The following is a 16,108-nucleotide window of genomic DNA, read 5'->3' on the forward strand; positions in this document are numbered from 1 at the left end:
TTATCGAGATCGCTGGAAAATCCTGCGTCGCGATTCGCAGACAAGGGAAAAGCTCTCATACGATGAGTAAGATATTTTTGCACAGGGTTATATTCGATGAAACATATTTCTCGCGTATAATATTCTGTAACGCGGCTACCACTGATAAAATATGAGATTCGACAAGTATCCTGGCGGTATTTTTAGTTGCAGCGAAACATTTTTACGAAGATATTTCTTTACGTCTGTTAAGAGCCACGCATCTTTGTGACCAACTTTTCGTTTCAACAAATGAGAAGATTTTTTATATTTTGGGTGGAGTTCTGGTACGAGATTGAAACGATGCGAATCAATAACTATTCTTGAAAGAAAATTTGGTTCCTCGACTTAAGTTTGTGATAAAAGTAAGAAACAGTAACAAGGGATGTCGTAGAAATGGTCACAATTCTCTACATCAAACACAATTCTCTATATCAAAATTTTGCATATTCTTCTCATTTATTTTATTTTGATTTACACGTCCATACCTACAAATTACGTAAGTATAATTTTGTTACATATCGTAATATTGTTTCTGCGTATGGGTAATGCATTAATGTGCTAATATTTGTATTTGATCGAGTGTTCCTTTTAAAAAATTGAAATTCTCGATTAACATTAGCACGTATATATAATGCACTAAAGTGTCCATAGCAAACTAATAAGTAGGTAATGTATAAAGTATAAATTATATGATAAACTCACAAAATAAAACTTGGAGTTCCTTTACACTGTAAAATTTTCCACAAATATCATCGCAGTGCAACGAACCAACTTCAGCCAGTAAAGAATCTCTTCGTAAACTAATCATTTTTCATGGGACGTTTGAAAGTGGTTGCCAGAATGCGGAGGATTTGTTGCGCAAAGGTGTCTTCGAGCCGCATTGGAAGAATCATAGCACCGCAGTGCAGCAGAACTGCAGATTCACGGAATACGGATGCACACCGTAACGCTTGTAACGGCGACCTTAGCTTCTGCTGTATGCCAGTACCAGAAAACCAGAGGAAAATCGAGAAAAATCAAGAGAAAGCTAGTTAAAATCTTGATGGACAGGAGGGAATGGACCGAGGAAAGCGGCCGTACAGCCTGCAGCTACGTCGACGATGATAACTAAAAAGTGAAATAAGCTCGGCGTAACATGTCTACACGGCCGTGAAGTAAAAAACCTGTATCGACGTTCGATGTTCGACTTCGTTGAGAAGGAAGTGTCCATAAAGTATTCATAAAGCGTTCAACGATGCAGAGAAATGAAGTTTAACTCCGAAGTTTTTCTGTTGAATGATCTTCGCGAAGAACTGGAATGTCAGAGATTGATGCAAGTTTTCATCATAAACGTGATGGTTCAAATTAATATATAACACGAAAAATGTAATTACTACCGGTTTGTAATTACCGCTTGAATTGAAAGTTAGTGTGCCATAAATTTCTATATTAAATACTGCATTTGTATATTTATCAATGTGTGCACCGTTTCTAAAATCGCACGAGAAATAATAGATTAGCATTAAAAAAATATTTGTTTGCAAGATGTAAATTGATTTCCGCTGTTTGATGCCAGAGAAAAAAAGTCATACATTCGATATTGGAATAAGAATTTAATCGATTCTTTTTCTTTAATCGATCCTGCTAGCTGGATTATTAGATTTTCTATTGTATTTCGCTGTACATGTACGACTGATCCTTCCTTTAATAATCCAAATTAGTTATCATATGCGACTATCTATCTGAATACTTTTAAACGAAGAATTACGTGTCACGCCATGCATCGAAAGAATCTGGCGAGAAACGTTATCGCGTAATTGCGGGTTAATTCGAGGCTGGCCGAAGCGTGGGCAATTCCACGAGACACGTCTGCGAAGTTTGTCGCCGGACCGCGCTTTTGCACGCAACATCTTCTCTGAACAAGATACGTACTTCGTAGTTTCTTTCGTGTACCTTCGTTTACCTCCGAGAATCACCGTATACTGTACAACTGGCGTGGATTCTTTCGACGATCGTTTCTTTCTTTGGCACGAACTGTCGAAGCACGGAAAACTGTGGATCAGCGCAAGAAACGCGAGAAAGTACTCAGGAACGCGGTACAAAAATCGTTAATAACGATGAAGAAAAAGGTAAGGAAAAGTAACGCGGTGTGGTTAACTATTTAGTTACTATACCGTTAGACAACGTTCATTTATTATCCAGCCATTCTATCTCCCTTTCTCGCGTTTCGTTACTCGCTGTCTTCCTGCAATTTCCCCGAACCGTTACCGATAAATGACTGATTTAAGTTAATTCCAGCGTAACATTAGGCTAATAACTTATCCGCGACGTATCCGTGATCAGTCGCGCAAGACAGAAACCATTCCTCGTAAATTAGAATAATAACAGCCGCGAGGGAGAGAAACGGCGGAAAAGGTGAAATGTAATCTATGGGACGGAAGCGCACCGGTTTAAATATGTTTCGATGTATTTGATCAGGTTAATGTAGAGTTCAGGTGTTGCTACGTGGCAGTAGAACGCGCGTTGCTCCATAGCTATACATCTACATGTCCCTCTGAAACTTTGTTCGATGGTAGATTGGAATAATGGATGGAGAAAATCGTGCTACGCGTGTTTTATGTGACTTTGATTTTGAGTTACGACCGCTTTTAGTGCTACGATAATTTTCACTTTCGACTAATTAGTCGTTTAAACGTCATGCATGATTTTACCACGCTCGAGATAGCGACTTTGCGGCGCTATTGACAAACGTCGCTTGCGTTCTGCACACTTTTCTTGAAGAATTCTTTCGGGCTTTCGGTTCCAGTAAATTACCTAGGAATAAATACCGAAAATGTTGCGACAAGCCGGGAACTAGAATTAAAATTACGGTACTTGTCAATTGTTCTTCCTCTGTTTCCAAATCGAGGGATAGTTGAAAAAACGTTAGTTTCGCTTGAAATCGGAAACGATATTTCAAGTGGGTAAAACGTACAATTTCAAGTTACATATATACGTATATAATCAGTACATAAACGAGACTCGAGAAACTCAAAACAAGTAGGCGATACTCGACGTTTATAAACGATCGAAGTAGATTCGAGAAAAACAACCACACGTCTTTCCTGTGTCAATTAATCAGAAAGAGAAGACAGGAAAGAACAGCTAGGAAGGAATAAAACCAAATAAAAATGGTCGTAAAAAGCAAGAAAAAAAAAAGAGAGAAGAAAAAGCGACCGACAAAAGCAAGGTAGGTAACAGCCATGCAAAGCTGAAAGCAGAGGGAGGAAGAGAGTAACAGGGAGATCCATGGCTCGGATAGGGCAACGCTTATCCATGCAGGGCCTGGCTGTGCGCCTTAATAGAAACACCCACGCCCTCATTATGCGGATATCGTAAACATTCCCCTCATATGCGAACCGCGCGGCGATCTCCCGTATGCAAATCCTCGCCCTCACCCTCGCCCTCGCCCTCGCCCTCTCTGTTTCCTTGTTTCCCTCGGCAGCGGACTGCAGGCAGTTTGCACGCCATCGCGTAAAGCAGTCCACACCGGTGTGTATCGGTAGCCCCGGAGAAGTTGGCCGAGTATAGAACGCGGCCAACACAGCTCGGCCAACCGACCACAGCTTTTAGCACTTTAGCCGGCCGTGGCCCTTCTTTGATGTCAGCCCCCGCACTTAACGAGCCGAGCCATCTAGCCAAGCTGAGCAATGGCATTTTCACTCGCGAAAATAATCGCCCCGCTATGATTCGCGAAACGAGCCGCGTCGCTGGCCTGTCCCCCTTGGTCAGACGAATCGCGCGCTTCTCTCCACGCGAATGAATTACGAGCCGCGTGGATACCGGCCACCGATTAAGGCGCAGATTTATAGGTTTCTCGCGCTCTTATACATACAGTGGCTACGAAAAGTATTTGAGTTGCTTATTCGACGAATCGATCAACAACGCGAAATATGTAACGACGAGATTGTATAAGATAGGGATAGATCAAACGTGTTTTGGTATTAAAATTTCTAAAAGTTCAGTTGTATCCACTTTCACTTTAGGGAATGGCTCATCTTTCAACGAAGCGTTTCTTCATCAGATTCTATACATCTCGTTTTCATAACAAGAAATTTTTTTATTGATTATACGGAGCTACCGGTACTAAATAATACGAAATTTAATATATTTAGCAGCATCTGGTTAATTAATAGGCGAAAAGCAAGCTGATACACTACGAATTTCATTATAGCGTACAGTAAGGCAAAACATCTTGAATTATCTGACATAGCGAATCTTAAATTTTTCACAGAATTATCAAACTTGTACATTATGAGACGTCGCTATTAATGTGGCAACGAAAGAAGGAGGAAATTTCGTGTATTTAAGGTGTGGCAAGTACAAAATATCAAAAATGAGAAAATCACTCGAACGAGCCTATGGCAAGATTATATGAAATATCGAGGAGGTGCGATATAAAAACTAATGAAACGAACAGCAAAGTAACGTCCAGAACTGAAATACGTTTCTGAATTATAATACTTAGATATACTGTACAGATTCTACTATATTAAAGTAGTAACTATATACACGGTATACCATATATATCCATACATACAGCCGTAAATGCACGTGGGATCGAAATAAGTCAAATTCGTTGCAACCAATCGCTTTCTTTCGAACACGTGTGGCAACACGGTTGAAGAGGATAGGATGGAAAAATGGCGAGATCGAACCAAGTTCTCTCGGCCAATACGATAGAAGATCCGATTTGAAATACACGCGACTTCGCTTCTTTCTTCTTCATACTTCACGAGTACAGTCACGCATGAAATTTTCGTTTAATGTCAGAGTAACAGGTAGTCGTTTGTGATTAGCATGGAGGTTACAAATGGAAGACTGTCGTATAATCTGTGTCGCGATGCGGGTTACGTAAATACGTGGCTATTTGTTATCGGCGGAGAGGCGAGAACAAACAGCCGCGACACACCGTGCGCGCACCGGCTCGTTTAACCGAGCCGGTTAATCAAAATTATACCCGTCACGTTCGACCAAAAGGGGGGAACTGCTATACGTGTACACCACGATACGAATCCAGTTCCCTCGAAGCTTAATTGCTCGCGTTGCAGCGGCCTCTCGGTCTCGTCTAATCCCGCTCATTTAATATCCATCGCGGCGCGGGGCCGCCGCGTTTACAAGCCCATTACGCGTTATTTAGTATCGCCCCGCACCGGTGAAATTTTCCGTCCACTATTCGTCGCGATTAGTCTACAGGACGTAGTTAATAGTTACAGCTAGTAAGCTCCAGCAGCATCGTAGCGACGACTTATTGGCATGTGCCGCGTAATCGCAAATGGATGACGACGTTCTCTCGGATACGAAGAAAGAAAGAAGTGGAACTTTGTTTATAATTAGTCGGATACCTGATGATATCAAGCATAATGTCATACTTGTTAATAAAGTTTCAAAATGTCTTATATAACAGGCAAAATTTGTATAAACCGTCTGCGAGAATTAACGAACCGAATGATTAATCGTGAGAAACTATTTACTAGAAATGGCGAGTTAAAACTCGTTGAAAACATTCGGATATGTTAAATGGAATATTTATAGAAATTTAACCTACTAGCTGAATTTGAACGGTTTACAGCGTGCATTGGACCAAAAATACGATGAAACAGACTATAAGCAATGAAATTTCATTTATTTGAACTCATGGAGCAAACGATTCGTATAAAAGTACAAGTTCACATGCAGATAAATGAGTCAAGATTCATAAATGAGTTCAAGAAAGTGTCAAGATTGAATAATCGCGATTTAATTCGATTTTTTTACACGAAGGACAAATTTAACTCTATTACACGTAATTATCGAGATTTTTATTATTGTGCCACGCACACGCTCATTCCTTACGATTTGAACTACTCGACGAAACAATGGTCCTCGCAGATTTGAATAACTTCCTATCAACTTCTCGCATTAACCTCGTTCTTCGTAAATATCCTGCTGATTATAGTCATCGGTGACCGTCTTTAAGAAGAAAATATTCGTTACGAAAATGGAGAAAACATCTATATGCGGCCGAATAAAGGAAAGAAGAAGAAAAAGGAGAAGAAACGGGACGGATAAGATGAGAACATGGTAAGTAAAGTTAGAGAAAGATAAGTACGGAGATAGAACGAGAATGGGAGAAGGAGCCGAGTAATAAGCCGGCAGAGGATGATGAGTGGCCGGTGCAAATTAGCCAGCACGTAAAGTAACCACCCCCGACGAGACGGCAGTGAACAGCGGTCGGGAACGAGAGGGGACGTAATATCGCACGGGGCACCGTGCCTTCCAGTAAAAAAGACCCACCTCGTCAGCCGGCCTTGGAAGGCTTAATGAACGTCGCGTGCCGCGCGCCAGATCTATCTTTCGCGGCTGCGGGGCAACGTTAAAAGCTGGGAGTTCGTTTGTGGCTGAATTAACTATTAATTTTCGACCGTGTTGGTTGCCACGTTCTACGGTCTCCATGACTGCAATTGCTGTCGAGAATATGAACTCGGTAGTTTCGAGAGTTTCTCGAGAGACCGAAGAATTCACAACGGTCGTAGTAGGGACGTGTCATTAAGATTGATTAGATTAGACCTGCTTATATCTCTTTCGTCTTTTTCTTTCTCTTCGGCTGTTTCTTTTTCGACCTTGGTCGTTTCCGTGTTTTAAGTTTCGCACGCACGCGAATTGTCGGAATGCATACACGCGGAATCGTTGCGATCAAAGTCGTTTGTAAACCGATTCAAGGTCAGCCGACGCACAAAAGTTAGCAAGAAAACGCCTTTCCGCGTAATTCAGCGACTCGATTCGATCGGCAACCGCATCGATGTTGGACGCGAGGCGAGGAGCGCAGAGTCAAGTGCACAGCCGAGACGGAAAATGGAAATTTCCAATTAGAGGCGGTTGTGAACGGGGTCGATTAATTAACGCGACGGAACCACCGATCTGACCCTTTTAATCGGCTTCGGACTTCGTCCGTTCCTTTTTCCCCTCTGCCTATCTAAAAAAAGAACACTGTATCGAGAACGAAACCATGCCCGGAATAGAAACTAAATAACCACGACTACGAAATTGCTCGTTTTCCCAGTCCGTGGAATTCAACTGTAACGCTCCCGATACGGATCGAACGGTTATTTTTCAAACCCTTCTCCCTCATCTCTTCATCTCGCTTCTATTTTCCCTTCGAGGAGGACACACCCATCGTCGCTGATCGTTTCGCTCGATAATCAGGACTTCGTTCTCTAATAAATATGGATTTAATCAACCTTCGTGTCGCTAATCAGCATGTTCGATAAGAACGGTAATCGCGGTCTCGATTCTCTTTTTCTTCGAGGCACACTCAAGGAATCCTACGATTATTATACACGTGTCGTGAATACCAACGTGCTTGTAACGGAAGGAATTTCTGGTAACGCAATCGTGTACGCACGCGTGCGTATGATAACCGAAACAACAAAGACACGCATTCAACACGCACGCATTTCCGCAACATTGTTATTGTCGCATTCCTCCGTTCGAGCACGAGCCCAACCGCGATGGAACGTCGAATCATCGTTTTTTCGTCACCTTCGACGGTTACGCTTCCTGATAGAATTTCTTCTTTCGTGGCGCTTGAAGCGTTTGCATATCAAGCGTTGCAAAAAAAAAACTACGCGAAAATGGGAAAGAACGTCAGAGATCGACGTCGGTCGAGAAGAATAATAAATGTTCGAGCTATCGCGGTTTCTATCGACGATTATAATAGACGCCGTTATAATTACCTACAAGAGTGTAACGTAACTTAACTTCGTTAATGTAATTTCATTGAATTAAAAAGTTATTTCCGTTTAAAATATAATATCTCTCCTGTAAAAGGGAAATATTTTTATGTTTCATATATGAGGATTAATTAAAATCTAAAAAAGAAATTCCAATGTCCTTATATTGCTATTTTAAAAGTCGTTGCATATATACGCGTATGAACATTTTCACATTGTCCGGCTTTCGTCGTCTTGTTGCAAATGAATGTTGACCGACTACCGACTGATATAACGCACGTTTTCTACGTCGCGGTGCTATTTAATTCTTTTTTTCTTTTTTTACTATGCTTTTTTGATGCCACACGATTATGCGCGTAATCGGCACGGCAGCGTAGAAAACGAGCGTTACACCAGCCGGCAATCGGCCAACGTTCATTTTCAACCGGACGACGAAAACCGGATGGCAAAAACCGGACACAGTAAAAATGCCCTGTGACTGTTATCCAACTTATCTGTGACTAGATAACCGCTGGAATCTTCTACTAACGAAGTGTTCGGCCTGACTTGTTCATCTATACTCACTTACATACATCGCTGCGTTCTTTATGCTTGAACTATCACTTCTGTATTTAGATATTATTTAAATATTATGTAAATCAAATTCCTAATTTAATAACATAACTCGTGTGCGTTTGTGTGTATTTTATACTATCAAACACATAAATAAAAGGCGTGTAACTCGTGCATCGTGAAATATATACCATAAAATGAAACATTTTGAGCGTAGCGATAATTCGTTTAACGAACCACGCTTTCCACCGATTTAACATCGGACAACCTGTTCTCTAATTGATTATCGCCATCCGTGAAACGTTGCAACTTTTACTTAACCGGCTTCTGGTAACTATCCGGAAAATCGAGAAAATTCACGTACAAAATAATCGGAAATAACAAAGAATCGATGAATATACGGACTGACGATGATACCAATAATAACGAAACTGGATAATAGTTGATGAATATAGAAATTTCAATTTTCTCACAATTATTAAACGTTCTTTAATCGAACGACGATTTCCTTATTCCGAGAGAAACATTCCACTGTTCTTTTATGCGATGCAATCGTTGGCCTAATCGTTCTACGTCATTATGGGAGAAAACTTCATTTAAAGTATTTCGAAAGAAACGACTGATATGGACGATACGAAGAGTCATTTTCTTATTTGTGATTCGAGATCTGGCCCGATCTCGGACGATCGTTTCTGACAGATTGCAGTATCCAGACATAATCATTCAATAAATTACCAATCATTAATCGTTATTAACTATTTAATTGTTCCCACTGCATTTTATGTTTCAACGTTGCTATGAAAGGAGGCAAGCAATATCCATCGAATGGCATACAGACAATTGTATCCAACAACGATGTCTCTATTCGCTGACAATTCTCACGAAACGAAAACGCGACGCAATAAAATAGAATATGCTTTTGGGATTCTTTCCGGCTTTATACTAATCGACGTTACTATGATTTATTCGCAGCACGGAAAGAAACACGAATAGAAAGCGGAAAAAGGATGGAAAAAGGATTGAATGGCACGATAAATATTTGTCGATGCGCTAAAACGCAACGAAGTGTCGAGAGCGGCAGCGGGGACCGTAAACGTGAAATATACCAGAGTTTATAGGATTATCCGCAGCAGAATGGAACCGTGAGTATTGGCTATGCTCGTCGACTGAAACACAGTTTCTGTGCACAACCTTAACACGCGACGCGTTTCTACATAAATCACCGGCAGACATCGAAAGAGCCTTTTAAAATTATATAGCTCGACCGACGAGAGCATACCCGCGGATTTTCAAAGTTTCTCCGAACGGTATCACCGTATCTAGATATCAGATCGCACCGAGTCATTGACTGTATCCCCTTGCCATCGACGTATCGATCTTCTTTATCCGGCTCTTCGTGGTTTTTCACCCGCGACTCTGACCGAGCGCTAGCAATTCCAGGTGTTAGCCACCGTCACTGGACCGGAAACGCGTTACCGCCGATTACTACGCGTCCTCGACTAGAAAACCTTCCGTCATTATGGACGACGTTCTTTGGATGCCCGAAGAAGCAAAGAAATATCTTTTTTTCGAAATTCATTTTATTGGATCGATAGAGAGGGTTAGAAAATTGTTTCTCATTTTATGGCAAATGTACCGTAGCAAGAAGAGAGTGAAAATGAAAATATGAGAGTAGATTTTATTTACGACTTAAGATTATACAAATATCTAAATATTAAAATTACGGACGTCGGGTAATTGGAAGAAATAGAATAACAAAATTGTCAAATACATACGTAAGAAACATACGAAACAGACTATGAAATATTGGACAGATCCATTCGAAAAGCGAAGGAAATAGAATATCGAAAGTTTTCCAAATCGAAATCCCATTTTCAAAGTATTAATATCATCTAATCCCAACGTTGCTACAATTAATTTCTGAAAAACTACGATTCGATGGAAGCCAAGTACAAGTTTGCCTTATCGCGTACGTGCACATCGGATTATCGAATCGAGATACGAGCGTGAACACGTCCGAGAACACGTAAATCAATACGGGATAATCCTGGTTCGACATTCGATACAAGCGGCGTGGGTGTCCACGGCATCATTTCGAGCGTGTCCTGTCTCCGTTGAAAGCCACACCGTCCACGATACACTCATCACCACCGATCTGCTGTCTTCCTCGAGTAAATAAATACACCAACGTTGTAGCGCATGAATTCAAAGTTACGAAATGAAATCTCATGGTGTAGCAAGAAATTAACAGGGGAACCAGAGACGTGACAAAAAGCGATCTGGTCGAACGAAGTGTTGATTAACCGCACGCTGACAGAGTTCCTCAAACGTACCGCCGAAACGACGTTACGGAGACGTTCCGGAGTCTCATCCTATTACGCACCCGCGCGAAATTACTCCGAAAAAACATCGCCGTGTCCATATTGCAACGGTGGAACGATTTCCTGGCGCCAGACGATACGATAAAAAATTTCAAAGAAATCGGTTCTCGGTCTCCTCCGCGACCACTCGTTGATTTCACGTGCCACTTCGATCGTCCACTTAAAGAAGCTCTCTCGAAAACCGGTGATTTCAACGCCGCTGGTATCTCGTCGCACAATCTCTCAAACGTTTTGTCTCCAACGTAAATTTCCGCCCTCGAATTCTACAAATTGGAATATTGTTAGAATTTTTCCTTATAGTTGCGTAAAAAGATCAGGGATACGTAATATCGCAATAAACACGGTATATACAACTGACTACAAAAGCTATTTACACGTACCCTTATTTTCCAATTCTACATTTCACTCTCATAGTACCAAATTCTTACAGCCATATGAAAGTAGTACAAAATAATATGAAATTCAATACACTTGCTCCTAATTAATTGCTACATAGAAGCCGTAATAAACGAAGCGATGTACAAATACTTTACACTGAATGTAAAGACATCTAATACTACTTAACTTTACAAACAGATAACTAGGAACCTGCGACTGAACGTCACTTCTATTGGATTCGTGAATCGAGAAAAATCTATTCTTATCTTCGAAAGATCGCATTCCGCCGACGTATCAGCGTTTTCCAACAGTGGCGCGTGATCTCAGCCGAATTTACAGGAATATCGGGCACGACCGCGCCCGTAGCCGCGCTCCAGCCTGGTTACCGTTAGACAAGAAGGATCGTTGCCCACGAACAAATCAATTTTATTACCGGTGGAATTATTGGAACATGATAAATGAAGGGACCAGCCGCAACGGAGAGGCCTCCGTTAAAAAGACAAACGGTGGCGAACCGAAGCAGATCGAGAAGGACGAAAAGAGAAGGAGCGAGAGAACGTCCGGCGGGGATGGAGAGGAAGACACGTAAGGATGGATGGACGGATGGAGAAGGTATTATATGGCGAGTACGGGGCCGCGGTAAGGCGAGTTTTTATCGTGGCCGCCATCTGCCGACCGATCGTCATTACCGCGCTAAGTAATCCTTCGTACGATTGTATGTGCCACACCAGGAGCACGCTACGGCCGAGCCGCCACTGCACCTCGTTACGAACGCGTATCCTCTATTTTTTCGCGCTCGCTAAACGCGTCGATCCGTTCTTCCCTCCAACGATCCGCGTATGGACAACGAAACGTATATAGGACGAACCGAGGGGGTGTGTCCACCGTTTTTCGTGAACCGACCGCGCGCGAATTACAGGGAGATACTGACCACGACCGACCGAAATAGGTAGCTGACACGGCCGTGATTAATCGGGCCGGCGGATGCACTGTGAATCTCGTGGAATCAACTGCGGAGAGAGGAGGTGGAGCACTCTGATACGAATGCGCACGTTGTATTTTTCGAGAAGCGTACGGTGACTTGATAGCACGCGGCTGGTATATTAAAGTCAACTTTAGGTCGAGGCGACTTTGCGAGTTTACGAGCTACTCGAAACGGAGCACGTCTAATTTGATGGATGTTACGCTGTATAAGTCGAGTTTGCGTGCGAGTTTACAAAGTTGCGATGGATATCGCGAGGTGGTACTTAGGTTAAAGTCTTCTATCTAGTCAATGATTTTATGAAGGAAAGAGAACGATACCTCTGTGATTATTCCGCTATTTGGTTGTTAGTCGAATAGCTCATATAGTTTTCCAAAGAGCAAGGTTTTGTAGCTTAACTTTTAGTATGATTATTTCGCAAATGACTATCGCTATCCTCTTTAACGCTACACGTAGAAATATTAACAAAGTAAAACTAGAATGTATACTGCTCTCGTTGGTAAAAATGTCTCTATCTTGTATTTTCTCACCTTTCGAGATACGTTGAAATATTCAAAGTTTCCCATGTTTTTTACGTTCCAGGTAAACTTATAATCGTGCAGATTCTTATGAAATAATGACAAACGATAACGAACGACGTAACATGAAGAAAGCGACGAAACTTTGGTTTCGAAATGGCAGAATATCAGAACGTTCTGATAGAAGATAGTGCACATACGTAACGTCAAATTTACACAAATTATGAAGTTTTCGAAAGATACGCTACTAGAGAACTAAGATTAAACCGCGCAAGAGTAAACGAAGTTGATCGTTCGATGTTACCAAGCAGCTGGAAAAAAGAGGAACAGGAGGCACGGCATCCGCGCTCGATCGGGATTAGCTACGAAGAAAATTTGCGATTAAAGTTTCTTCTCCGCCCACGAGCGTCTTTTCCGGTCGTTGCTTAGCCGTCGACTCACCACGCGGAACGATTAAACGCTTCGCTAGGATCGTATCTGGTATAGGTGAATGGGAAAGGAATGTCAGAAAATCGTGGTGCACGTAGCAACGAGGGAACTTCTTCGCGAGCGCATCGCGTCCATCCACCAGGGCGACGTTCTTGACACGGCACACGACGTCTCGCGAGAGATCCTTGCGTGGAATCGAGAGACGCATAACGGATACCGATTTATGCCAGTCACAGGCATATCCTTCGGACTATTTGCTCGTGGCCTCCAAACGTCAGCTTGGACCTGCGACGACCTTTTCGTTTTGCAATTTTATTGCTTTGTGAATTAACGCGTTTATTGTTCCAGCATTTTAGATTATATGTGCGTATATATACGTCGTGTTCATTTCTACTGTCGTACGTACCACTAAAAACCTAGGTCAAATGGAATGATAAAACAATTATTTTTCATTAGAGAGATCATTATTCTAAACAATATTATGTATTTCAATATAGTTTTCACTGTTTTGTCTCTCTTCTCAAATCATTTTATCTAAACATACAATCAAAAAACGCAACAGCTACGTCAGCAACAGCATCGCTTACGCTTTGAATCCATATTTTTATGTACAGAACTAAAGGAATAAAATTTAAATAGAGATGTGGGAAAGGTTATAAGCAGTATATATAGCTTACTTTGAATATTCTATATACTTTTGCATATCATATTCGTTTCACGAATTTTTACATCTTTAAATTTCTCATAAGTTGAAAGAAGTCATAGAATATTCATCGATAGTAACGAATATGTTAAAACACGGTGCGTGTACATGGTATAAAAATTTCTACGAATTGCATGTGCTGAAGAAAATGCGGATGAAGCAAAGGCTATGGCATCGTATACGATGCGCCGAACGTGTTAATACGGAGTAGTCGATCGGTTTTCGTATGGCCGTATGCTCGTAAGTTTCCGCGCGAAGAAACGCGGTTTGATTGCCGCAATAAAAGCGTTTCGCGTGGTTTCCTTTCGTGGCCGGGTACGGTGTACACCGGCCTCGCTCCAACGACGAACCAAGAGGAAGGAAAAAAGGTCGTGCAAGAACGGGAGGGATCGAATACTCGTGATTCCCCGTCAAGGATCGGTTGGCCAACTCGGGAGAGGCGGCACGGAATTCTGGGCTGCGCCAGCGAGGACGAAGACGCTCGAAACGCGCGGCACGGACGCGCGTTACAATGTTAACGGGAAAAACGCGATCAACCGCGGTACGCCGCGGTGCGCGAAATTTTTGCCACGATAAAAATCAATGGAACAAGGCTCTTCCTCCGACAACACCAACGGAAAAACCGCAAATCGAGATACAGAAACGGATCTTGCTTTGAACGCGCGTTTCCCTGCTACTGAACCAAACAGGACGATTGTTATTTCGTTGCCGAAGGGGGAAAAAAAAAGAATTACCGTAATCGTACTTCCTTTACATCGGACGATACCCTTTTACTATAGCAATGGTAGATCGGTAAATGTTTCGGAATTATAGACACGGTGCTTTGTAACGAACAATAAAATAAATTATGGAGAACAATTTTTCTGTTAGAGTAGTCAGATGCACTTGTTGTTAGAGGACTGTAAAATGAGATTCTTATCGAGTTTCGTGCTTATTAATCTTTTAAAGTACGTGATTGTGGTGAAGTATGATTGTATACCTATGTATGTAATGCGTATAGGTGTATGTAGTTAATAGGTAGGTATATGAACATTATGAATCGCCGAGCAGTGACTACGAAATATATTTGCACTTATCACTATACCACTGTATTTATTATAACAGTCAGATGATAATTAATTAGGCCCAAGTATACTAAATTCGATATCATTCCTAGTAGTGGTATTCTTATACGATTAGTTTGCCAATAATGGGAGTTAAAATATCTTTTGTAACAACTATATCTCATACAAGATACATCGCGTCAATTAATTATCACTGTCAGCTATTTTCTATCATAAAAAGAATTGAATCTTTTTCAACCGCTGAATAATGAAAAGGCGTATGCATTAAGGCGTTAAATTGTATACATAAAATACGTTTGTGTTTATCGAACGATGAACACGATAAGAGAAGTATCCACGCAAAAGACAAGAACAAAATGCCTTCACAGACAGGTCACTCTCGAGTCAATTCTGAAAACAAATTTTCAAGAACGGTCTTTAATACCCGCCACCAACGATTTAACCGCGATAACCGGTATCAGACAGTGGTTAATTATCGCGAGCGACTTTTCGATCGCGTCGCGTCGGCTAAAAGAGGGCTGGACGAAGAAGAAATACGGTCGTGGGCGTAAGTAATTAAGAATATTGGCAGCGTACTCTGGCGGCTGTGATTTCGTAAGCGTCCAGCTTAATTGACTCGAATTAACGTGTTTTAATTACACGTCGTACGGACTCGTCCTCGCCGCTTCCTTCTCAAAGCCGCCGATTTTTTCGTTCTCCCTTCCACCCAGTCTCGTCCACGGTGGAATACGCCATCGATCGTTCCTCAGGACGGCATTATTTTTAGCCGCGTTCGCTGTCACAAACTTCGTTATTACTTTACGGCACGATATTCATCGAGTGTGCGTGTATTTTTAAAAATTTCTCCTGCCCTGAACGCACGCCCGACGAACCATCGAATCGACCGGCTAAATGCCGCGACTAATTATCGGCTAACTCATCGCTAATTTACGCTTCCCTTCGGTTCTTAGGACAATGAGACATCGATTTCTCTGCATAAAAGCATCTAACAGGATCAATAAAGAACGATGTTGTATTGCTTCAAGCGTGCATTTTCTTTTTTTTTTTTTCTTTTTTTTGCGTGTTGGATGTCAGAGAGCTTGAGCACACGAATAAACAAATAATAAATAAAATATGGAATAATTCGAAGATTCTTTCTTTTGACTTGATAGACATGTTATTTGTCCTGGTCACGAAGTGGTTATTCGAAAACATAGAGTTTATAGCAGCTAGTGAGGATAATCTACGGTGGTTTGCGCATCTATGAAAATATGAAATATGCAAAGTAAATCTTCGTCTAGGCATTACGTTCTCAATTGCGCTCATAAATATCCTCAACCTGATAATCAAAACGCCACGACCTGATCTTTC

At 41.6% G+C, this 16,108-nt stretch overlaps 1 protein-coding gene and 1 long non-coding RNA gene across 4 annotated transcripts in view; one reads left to right on the forward strand and one right to left on the reverse strand.

The window, feature by feature from the left end:
• LOC100651803 (chorion transcription factor Cf2) overlaps positions 1-16,108 on the reverse strand; it is a 69,438-nt gene that overhangs the window by 17,495 nt on the left and 35,835 nt on the right. The window lies entirely within an intron of this gene.
• Positions 1,792-15,886, forward strand: LOC125385510. The gene is made up of 3 exons (XR_007224898.1): positions 1,792-2,129; positions 9,276-9,445; positions 12,627-15,886. It is a non-coding gene; the product is annotated as an uncharacterized LOC125385510 (long non-coding RNA).

Source organism: Bombus terrestris, chromosome 7 (genome assembly GCF_910591885.1).
Source record: "Bombus terrestris chromosome 7, iyBomTerr1.2, whole genome shotgun sequence".
In the NCBI taxonomy this organism is placed as follows: domain Eukaryota; kingdom Metazoa; phylum Arthropoda; class Insecta; order Hymenoptera; family Apidae; genus Bombus; species Bombus terrestris.